Here is an 11,303-nt window from a genome sequence, read left to right as displayed (position 1 = left end):
CTGAATGCATCGTTTACGTTGTGTTCAAGGAGAAAGCAGTTCTCTCCATCAAAGAAGGATTCAGAGAATCTCTGTGATTACAGTGAGTTGTCTAAATAGCATATGGGATTACAGTTTTGCCTATAGCAGAGTCTGAATTCATTATCTGAGGTTTCAAAGGGATTTTAAAGGGCTTTGAATCCTTCTCCCCACAACATTCCTTATGTATTAGTCAGGTTGGGCTAAGTTATGCTGCAGTAACAGACAATATCTCAATCTCTCTCAGTGGCTGATTACAAGAGAAGTTATTTCTCACTTATTTTACATGTCCAATACATGTCAGCATGGGGGCTCTGCTCATATCTGATAGTCAGAAACCCAGACTGATGGAGATCCTTCCACCTATAATGCTGCCATCTCCACACCAACAGGATATGAGAACATGGCTTAATTCCTTCCACCTGGAATGACACATGTTTCTTCCACATAGATTTAACTGGTCAGAATGGTCACATGGCCATGCCTAATTTCAGTGGGGCAAAGAAGTGCAGTTTTCCTGTGTTCCACGAAGAGGAAATGTGAGGAACAGTTGGGATGTCTACCATATTTTCAAGGGGAAAATCCAACCTAGAATACTTTCTGTTCCTTTGCTCTTTCAGGACCGAGAGAGAGAGAGAGAGAGAGAGAGAGAGAGAAAGAAGAAGAAATCAATGTGAGAAAGAGATCAGTTGCTGTAAGTACCCCGGAGGAGGAGGAGGAGGAGGAGGAGGAGATGGAGAAGGGGAGAAGGGAAGATAAGAAGAGGAGAAAGGAAGAGAGAGAAGGGGTGGGGTAGAGAAGGCAGGCAAGGGAAGGGATAAGATTTAGTGCCATACCCTGGCAGGTGTGGCTCAATTGGTTGTAATAGGCAAATTTTGCCCTAGAACATAAAAGTAATTCATTCACATATTGTGTCAGAGTGAAATCTCTAGAAAATTTAATATTATTTAAATCAGCTTTTAGTATCTAAGAGAAATAGGTGGGACTCTGTATATCCATGTAAACTCGTGATCTTCTCAGGTGAAAGCAAAGAGGTATTTATTTTTTCAGAAATGCTGAAAAAGGCATTATATAAATCTATTACTGACAAGTATTGGCAGTCCACAGGAATAGCAAATAATTGGTTATGTAAATTTTGAATAACAGGGTGTTTGAGAAGATTTATAGCTATGAGATTGTGTACAAATCTTCCACCCTTTCCTATTGAGTTTCTTTACTGGAAGGATAGGAGAATTACAGGAGCTCATACATGGAATTATAAGCCCCTTTAAAAAAGTGATCGTGTATATTGGGCTTAATTTCATTTCATGCATAAAATTATATTGGCAACTGGAAAAGGCCTGAAGTTGTATTGGAATGTCCTGTAACAAACGTTAAGTTCCTCTTGTGGAGAAATGTTTCTTTAAAATCAATATTTTCCCAATTGGTTCAGTATCTTATTTGTTTACTTCTAAATACATTTCACTTTTCTGGAAAAAGGATATGTGGACATTAGTTTTAAGAAAATTTTGCCCTATTAAGTGAATTGGGGCATATTTGATTAGCAAAAATATATACTGCCTCATATCATCCCGTAGTTGGAAGGAAACAGGTCCTGATTGAAAAACAGACATTGGTTGATTAGATCTCTCTACCATTTGTACAGAAGCTTCCCTCTGGGGCAACTTAGTTGGGTGTGCATGTCCCAGATGAGTCATGTAATTAATTACTTGGGTTGGAATTCCCTGTGGGGCTCCTGCACGTCATGGGGGCATGCCCCCTGACACCTCCACAGAGATTCTCTGTCACCTAAGAATACCCGAGACTCAGACTGGAGGACGGGCCCCTCATCTTCAGAGACAAGTGAGCTCAGGCTCTCATTTATCCAGCAAAAGGGTTTTGTTCAGACTCCCAGAAAGCAATTCTGATTGAAAAGCCAAAGTTAAAAACCAGGCACCCATTTTCCTCTCATCATGCCTTAGCTTGGGTTCTGTCAACCCTTAACGCTTAGTTCCACCTTGAGAATTAAAAACAAAAACAAAGAAAAGCTCAAATAAAATCAGGATCTCATACCTTAAATCAGGGCAATGAATATTAAGAAAGGAATTTTATGTATAAACGTCAGAACTTAATTATGGGAATGTGCTTACCCCTAATGGTCCCAGGGGTGGGGAAGTTCCAGCTGTATAAGACCCAAGAAATCATGTGGTCTGGCCCTGCCAAGGCACTAGGGGTGAGCTAATTAAATGTTTGATCAAATATAGCAGGCTTATTTTTAAGTTGATAGTTTTGTATGGTCTGCAAATGATGTTATAAATATCCAAACAGTCTTTGGCAGAAAAAAACTTCCCACCCTGCCTAACCCAACAAGGACTACTAAGGATATTAATTCAGATAGAAGCTGAAATGGCTCTAAAAACATGGCCCTCTATAACCATTGCTGAGGCACAGGAAATTTACTTATAAAACTCTCACCTTAAAACCTCTTCCAAAACCTAACCAGTTTGGCTCTGTGGATAGAGCGTCGGCCTGTGGACTCAAAGGTCCCAGGTTTGATTCCGGTCAAAGGCATGTACCTTGGTTGTGGGCACATACCCAGTAGGGAGTGTGCAGGAGGCAGCTGATCGATGTTTCTCTCTCATCGATGTTTCTAACTCTCTATCCCCCTCCCTTCCTCTCTGTAAAAAAATCAATAAAATATATATATTTTTAAAAAACCTCCTCAAACCCTGGCCAGTGTGGCTCAGTTGGTAGGGCATTGTCCCATGAATCCAAGTTTTGGGCTCGATCCCTGGTAGAGGGCATGCAGGAGGCAGCCGATAGATGCTGTGCTCTCACATCAATGTTCCTCTCTCTATGTCCCTCTCCCTTCCCCTTTCTCTCACTAAAGAAAAACAAAAACAAAACAATAAACTATTCTTTAAAAACAAACAAAAAAGCAACCCCCCCCAAAAAAAACCCCTACAACAACAACAAAAAACCCCACACAAAAACTCACCCAAGTTCACCTGATGCAAAACAAGGAGCCAATGGCACACAATGGCCCCTGCTGGTGCCTAGCACGGGTTTGGGTCTGCAGGTGGTCCAAGTAAATGACAACGTAAGAAACGTCCAAATCTGTAAGAATTTTATGAGTTTATGTGATCTAAACTGACCACAATTGCTGGGAAGCAAAATCTCAAAGGATTAAGAAAATGCATCCCAAATGGCAGTTTTACCACTTATTTTATACATCAGAGTCAAAGCGGAAGGTGTAAAAGGGTTCCATGAAGTCCATTGCTGATAGACCACAGAGTCAGGAGAAAGCAAAGTGGGGAAACCTCTGGGATTGAATAAAAAGCGAAGGAATAGACATATGTCTCTTTTACATAGGCGGGTACACAGGCTAGTGAACAGTTAACAGCATGGTGATTGTGCGCTGAGGGCTCTGGAGAAAGAGGAATTGCTTGATATTGGAAAGGTATGCTACCAGGTATGTTATCTTAGATGCAAAAAGACAACCGACAGGCTCAGTTAAGGTGAAGATTGGCATTTGTTAAGGAACAATACCTCCCTAGGACAGCGGTCGGCAAACCGCAGCTCTCGAGCCACAGGCGGCTCTTTGGCCCCGTGGCATGGGCCACGAGGTTTCAATTGCACTGTAGGTGCGTGCCTGCATGTGGTATTTTGTGGAAGAGCCATACTCAAGGGGCCAGTTTGCCAACCACTGCCCTAGGTCATGGCTACCCTCCTCGAACTGCTTTGAGTTGGAAAGCTTTCATTTCAGACCATCCTATGTGCTTATTGGAGGTCTCTGAGTTTGTACGGCCACCACGCAGGCCTCACCTGAGCTTGTCAGGTTTAGTAAGTGGCCCTTTTTGTGTCCACAGGTATTAGTCAGGAAACGAGGGTCCTGGAAAACGTAAGGGTAGCCCCATCAAATGCTGACCCGGAACAAAAGTTCTAAGAAGAGTTCCACATGCTGGTGTGATTATGCAAGTGTCGGAGAGGATTGTCATAGCAGGAAATAATGAAGACATTTCATGTTCAAGACCAGCAGATCTTTGCCTCATTCCAGTCAACTTCCTTTAAATGTCTGGCACTGCAAACACCTCCCCCTGTCCTTATGCTAAGTGAGAGAGCACTGGATGTTCTGGGTTTAGAAAGACCTCCTCAACCCTCAAGATGAAGAAACCCGTGTAGTTGGCAGGCTGAAAAGAGAGTGCTCTACGAGGGAAAATGCTGTTGGCCAAATTGTATCAGTTCTACTGTTGCCACGTCTGATCCCCATCATGACAATGTCAGGTATGGCGTTTCAAACATAGAGTGTGGGGAGCCGGCACGGCCATGGCATACTCATGCCAGCTCAGCCTGGTTCAGTGACCCTGAGTGGGGCCATGAAAGGCTTAGAAAAGACAGACAAGAGAATGAAAGCTGGGTCTCAGTGCGACACTGCTTCTCTGAGAGACAGCGATGACGCCCACAAGCCGTGTCTTTATTTTATAGCAGATTCCACAAGGCAAAGTAGGGGCGTGACCAAGATGTTTACAACATTCTCGTGAGTTTTGATCCTACTCAATTACATGCACCTGAACTCTATCAAGCCCACATCACTCAGCCACGTGGGGCCACGTGCTCAGACCATAGGTTCAAGCTCACAACGATAGCTGTTGGCTATAATTGTTCTGAGAGGGCTCTGCCTTCCAAGCTGGGACTTGCACATGGCCATGAGAGGACTGTGCCTTCTCATTAGTCCAAGGCTTGAACCTGTCCAAACACTGTAGCCACACCCCACAATAGAGGCAACAGGTGAAGGGACTTCAGATGACATGACTGTGGGAGATGCAGCTCTTTAAGACGACAGATATTCAAATGAAACCGATGTCTACCACTTCTAGAAGAGGAGAATAAAGAACATGCTAAAAGAGAGGTGGTCATGTACTGTTTTCAATTGCTGTAGCATTCTGGCCTCTGCTGCCTCTGGTTTGGCTGCTAGAGGTAACCTCAGCTCTCAAAAAAATATCGTCTCAACAGCTGGAAATATAAAGAATTAGCAAACTTCTTTGTTTCTGTGTCTGCGTTATATGCTGTGTTATAGTCCATGCTCTGAAAATGAACTTCTTTCAGAAAGGGAGGGGGGAAGACTCATCGGTGCAGAAGTAAAGGTACATTGTGTCACGTAGCAGCTGCATCGCTTTTAACCAGGTCTGCAATAACACCCACGTACACTCTCCCGTTGCACGTTTTGTACATAGGTTCTGATTTGTTTTTTAAAAGGAATTAGTTTTTTTTTTCTTCAGCAGCCTGTACAAGTACTTCTCAGAATGGGGGAGGGGTAGAGAATTGACTTAGAAAAGTATCTGTAAACGAAAACTACTTGATTTCTCAAACACCATTCAGCAGTTTTGTTAACAGACATGTTGGCATCCACATTTCAACATTAACACTTCTGAAGTCATGGTCTGGTGTCAGGTCACTTTTATTAAGAGAATTCTTAACATTTTCAGCAGTTAGAGAACACACATTGTCTTTCCCCCCAAAGAAACCCTGGACTCAGGAGCAGTCACTTCCGTTCTGCCCACCCACCCAGCCCCTGCCTAACTCCAAGCCCCAGGCAACCACTACTCTATTTTGTGTTTCTATAGATTTGTATTTTCTGGACCTTTTACATAAAAGTTATTACAGTAATTTTTTTTTGCATAGCCTCTTCTTTTTAAAAAATCAAGTATATTTTTATTGATTTCAGAGGGGAAGGGAAAGGGACAGAGAGATAGAAACGTCAGTGATGGGAGAAAATCACTGATTGGCTGCCTCCTGCATGCCCCACACTGGGGATCAAGCCCACAACCCGGGCATGTGCCCTGACTGGGAATTGAACCGTGACCTCTTGGTTCATAGGCTGACACTCAATCACTGAGCCACGCCAGCTGGGCTTGCACAGTCTCTTCTGACCCTCAGTGGGTGCTTAGGAAATATTTGTTTAGTAAATGAATGAATGGATGCAAGATTGAAAGGTTGCATAGAAGAGTGGCACAGGGGAAAGAATACTGTTCTAAAAGCCAGAAGACCTATACTCTAGTTCTGATTCTGTCATTTATTTAGGTGACTTGGGAAAAATTATTAGACTTTTCTGACTCTCAGCTTTCTAATATACGATGAAATAATATCTCAAAGGGTTATGGTAAATAGCAAGTGAGAAAATTCCCTTGGAAATATTTCTATATCTGAGGATACTGTGCAAGTGTAAGAATAATTTGTGTTTGGTTTTCCTTTCATCCTTTGGAATGCCTGTGATAAGTCATTTAATAGACCAATGATGGCGGAGAAAGAGACATGGCAGCATGCAAGTCTAAGGGGCCAACCAGTGGACATACACCTCTCCTCTCTGGTCCTGGAACAGGCAGCTGCTGTTACCGTTCAGAAGAGGTCCCCACCCCCACCTATTGTTCATGGGAGTGGAATTCTTACGATATCCCGATAAAAGGAATTTTCTGAGACCCACACAGGAGAATGAGTGACTTTTATTTTTTTATAAATATATTTTATTGATTTTTTACAGAGAGGAAGGGAAGGGGTAGAGAGTTAGAAACATCGATCAGCTGCCTCCTGCACACTCCCTACTGGGTATGTGCCCACAACCAAGGTACATGTCCTTATCCGGAATCGAACCTGGGATCCTTGAGTCCACAGGCCGACGTTCTATCCACTGAGCCAAACCAACTAGGGCATATTGTGTGGAATTAAATCCCTGAGTTGCAGTCCCATTTGTCACTCCAAAGAAGACGTGTAGCTGTGGCTTTCATTAGGGCTGGAATTCGAGCCAGTGTCCGGAGTTTCTGGTCCATGTTGATGCAGTTCAATCCAGCATCAGCCTAGCATAGTTTGTGTTTCCAGCTGTAATCCATCAGCCCATGGCATGCAGGGTTTGCAGGGCTAATGGCTGTGGAGGAAACATGGGCAGGAGCAAAGCTAAAGGAGCCAGAGAGCAACCACAGGGAGAGAGAGTTCCTATTTTGAAGGATTATGTATCCCCAAATTTTGGCCGACTTGCAGTGGCCCGCCCACTTGGCCAACCCATGGTTCTCTAGGCTAGATTGACAGGCACCTTCCCTAACTTCACTGTGCATGCAGATATGCCCCCTTTGTTGGACCCTCTCCCCCAGTGTTTTGCAGGGAATGGGCCAGTGGTTCCCTGGGGAGTGTGAAACCGCAGCTTCCTGGTGAAGTTGCCCAAATGACCACGCTTCTAATGTCTGGCCTCCCTTTTGCTCCTTTCCTATTATGAATAACTAGCTCATTACAACGGTATCGCTACTACAATGAAAGGGGTTGACAAAATGCCCAGGTATCCTACATCCATGACTGCATGCGTTTCCCAGCCAAAAGGAAGATAAAAATCTCTTTTAGAGTGAAGATCAAAGTTAATGCGCTGGAAGAAATGGATGATGCAACTTTCTTTTATCTCTTGGCTCTCAGGAAATCGTAATTAATATGTTCATCACTTCTTTTCTGGGTGGCATTTCCATCAACCAGAAAGAGGGGGTATTCAGATGTCAGAGTGAGCTCTTGATTGCTCCTACAGCAGTGGAGAGCGGCCCTTCTCCATCTGTGTCAATCCCTTTCTCTAGACCAGTGGTTCTCAACCTTCCTAATGCCGTGACCCTTTAATACAGTTCCTCATGTTGTGGTGACCCCCAATTTCATTGTTACAAATTGAACATAATTAAAGCATAGTGATTAATCACAAAAACAATATGTAATTATGTATGTGTTTTCCGATGGTCTTAGGCGACCCCTGTGAAAGGGTCATTCGACCCCCAAAGGGTCGTGACCCACAGGTTGAGAACTGCTGCTCTAGAGGTTTAGGGGAATTTGTAGGGGTGTGGGGTGGTAACAGATTGACTTCTCAAATGTAAGATTCCTTCTCTACAGATAGATGTACATGACAGAGGTGGCATGAGATTATCAGAATAATAGCCCAAAATCTCACAAGAGGCATGTTGGGAAAGAAAGTGGCCCTGTGAATCAAATTTATCCTCAGAGCACCTTTCTCTCACCCAATATGTTTGCAAAGGAAATCCCCCAAGTTCCAGAAGATTCGAGAGATTGGAAGAGCCTCAGGTTTTAGTCTGGTCCAGGATGACGTTTGGATAAAAATATTCGGGTCTGGACTGGTTCCACTTTCTCCAGACTTGAAGCCTGGATATGGAGCTTCCGCAGGGGAAGCCAGGGGCCAGGCCTCGCCCATCCACTCCCACCCACAAGCATTTGGGCACCGTCTCCCCAATTTCTATCTTGTTTTTCCACTCCCCTGACCATCGCATCAATCCATTGCTCCTTTCCCTAATGCGGTTCCCTTCTTATCCTTCTCTGTTCCTATTTCACTCTTTTCCCCACAGCCACTGCTTTCCTCTCATCCAGGATTTCTGAGCCCCCACACTATGGACATTTGGGGTCACATAACTATTGGTGGTGAGGTGCCATCCTGTGCCATGTGGGATGTTTAGCAGCATTTGTAGTCCCTTCTACTACACATCAGTAGCCCCTTCGCCCCCCCCCCCCGACCCCACTCCCCAGTTATGACAACCAGCAATCTCTCCAGGCAGTGTCAGAAGTCCCCTGGGAATGCCCCATTGAGAATCACTGCTCCAGCTCTTTCCCCTTTCACTTGAAGCTCTCGTTTGTTAAGCTTTTGACCTCGTGGAAGACAGTGGGTTAAATGTTTCATTCGTTTTATGTAGATGCTTCTCAAATTTCAATACACATGATCATCTGGGGAGTTTCTTAAAACACACCTTCTGATTCAGTCCTTTTAGGGGAGGGTTTGAGACGCTGAGTTTCTCACAAGCTCCCACGTTGTGTTGGGGCTGGTCCCACAGACCACACTTTGAGGAGCGAGGCTCTATGTCTTTGTGTCCTGGTGGCCCAGGGAGGACTGGATTTCACAGATGGGGAAGCTGAGGCTCAGAGAGCTCGTAGGTGCCTCAGTCACACTGGGAACCCACATCTGGCAGCCTGCGGAGCTGGTCCTCGAGTTCTCTCCTCAGCCTCCCTTCCCAGGTCATCGTGTTACGGTCAGCTCAGCAGAGCCTGAGACTCAGGCACGTGTTTGCCTGGAACGTCCATGTTATATTAATCCGTCCTTAGACAGAAGGAGCTACTCATGACCCCAGGTGGATATCCTGGAGCCTAGTGAGCTGCATCCATGACCTCATGCCTCTGTTCTGGCCTGCCCTGCTAACAGCTCATCCCTCCTGCCTAGCAGTAGACAGTCATCTAAGATTGCAGTCGCCCCCGAGGCTCAAGTCCCTCTCAGCTTCCTGATTTCACTATCTGTCTGGTCTTTCCAGCCCTCTTCTGCCTTCTTCTCATCTATTGCCCCAACACTCTGACTTTGTCTTCTTCTTCTTTTGTTTTGTAAATGTATTTTTATTGACTTCAGAGAGGAAGGGAGAGGGAGAGAGAGATAGAAACATTGATGATGAGAAACAAGCATTGATTGGCTGTCTCCTGCACGCCCCCTACTGGGGACGGAACCCAGGCATATGCCCTGACTGGAAATTGAACTGTGACCTCCTGGCTCAGAGGAGCCACACTGGCTGGGCTGACTTTGTCTTCTTTTCTGTCTTATCAATACCTCTAGGCATCTTCTTCCCACAGTGGTTAGGGATGTTTAGTAATGCCCTCAACCCTGAAGGGGAAAAAGAGGGTGTGATGTGGGGCCCCACCTACACTAGCAGGCAAGACTCAGGCCCTCCCAGAGCAAAGCAAAGGACTCAAGCTTGGTCCCTGTAGAGGCAGCAGGAGCAGGCCAGGCTGCTGGCTGGGGACTGCAGATCTCTGTGTGTGATGGAGGGAAGGGTGCGAGTGCCAGAGAGACTGGGAAGAGTCTGCCAATTGGAAAGATTGGGAAGGGCTGCTCCTCCGAGTGTCTGCCTTCTGCACTGAGCTGGAGAAAGTTATCCTGCCCCTCACAGCACACCCTACCTCTATACCGAGGTTTAAGAATGTCGGTGCAGGAAGGTGATTTGGAGCAGGGCTCTGCAGCCTCCCCCTATAAAGGGCCGGAGAGTAGATATTTTAGGCTTTGTGGGCCACAGTCTCAGTCACAACTACTCCTCTGTCATGGAAGCCCAACAGCAGCATAGACAAGTGAACAAATGGGCATGAACTGCATTTATGAACACTGAAATTGGAATTTCACGAACTTTTCACGTCACAGAATATCATTCTTTTGATTAAAAAAAAAAAGAGTATCTTAAAATCTGAAAACCAGCACTGGCCAGTGTGGCTCAGTATTTTAGAGCATCGGGTCCACATACCGAAGGATCTTGGGTCTGATTCACAGCCAAAGGCACATACCTGGGTTGCAGGTTTGATCCCTGCCCATTGAGACGTGTGCGGAAGGCAACCAATCGATGTGTCTTTCTCACATCGATGTTTCTCTCTCTCTTTCTCCTCCTCCCTCCCCCCTCCCTTCCACTCTCTCTAAAAATCAATGGAAAAAATATCATTGGGTGAAGATTAACAAAGCAACCAACCAACCAACCACAAACAAACAAAAATGTATAAACCATTCTTATATCACAGAGCTAAGCCATTCTTAGCTTATACTTGGCCTGGAATATGCCAAGTATAATAGACCCTGATTCAGAGTCTAGTGGTTTTTTGTTTTGTTTTTTTTTGGGGGGGGGGGAGGGGAGAGTCTAGTGTTTTCCCAACTGTTTCCAAGGGGCGTGGTCAAACACTCAGGGGAAACGCTGGGTTAAGCAAAGCTAAACACCCGGCCTGCCCCTGCCCTCATGGGACTTCTCAGGTCAATATTCTCAGGAGCTGCACACGTTTCCCAGAGAGGCTGGCACAGACCAGGCCTCTAATTTACTGACAAGAATCTCTTGTTTTGTGGAGTGTCTTGTAGACACGCATCTCTCAGGGCTAGGTTCTGTGGAATGTGCTTTGGGAGCCCTCTGCCATCCACCCCTCATTGTATACATGGGGAAGCTGAAGCCTGCGCCCTGCCACCTGGACATACAGTCAGGCCCCGTGACTACACTCATGCTCTGACATGCCACTGCGCGTCCCTGGTACAATCAGACCCCGTGACTGCATGATGCTCCTGACGTGCCATTACTGCATCCTCTGAGGGAGCCCCAGCAGAGCAGCAGAGTCCAAAGCTAGTCCACAGGACACAGGTCTTTAGGTTCAGACCCAGCCTTGCACACACAGAACCCGGCCAACATATACTGGTTGAGTGTTTGTCACCCTGGTTGCATGTCAGGAAATCCCCCTAACACTCCTGCCCCTGATCCATTGAAGAAGTACTTATA

The 11,303-nt window shown here is 45.5% G+C and overlaps 1 pseudogene; it reads left to right on the top strand.

Annotated features, from left to right (window-relative positions):
- Positions 1 to 3,459: 3,459 nt before the first annotated feature.
- On the top strand, positions 3,460 to 5,093 carry LOC102759414 (annotated as a pseudogene).
- The last annotated feature ends 6,210 nt before the right edge of the window (positions 5,094 to 11,303 follow it).

This window comes from Myotis davidii, unplaced genomic scaffold, assembly GCF_000327345.1.
Source record: "Myotis davidii unplaced genomic scaffold, ASM32734v1 scaffold710, whole genome shotgun sequence".
NCBI lineage: Eukaryota > Metazoa > Chordata > Mammalia > Chiroptera > Vespertilionidae > Myotis > Myotis davidii.
This window is presented reverse-complemented; position numbering and strand designations above follow the sequence as displayed.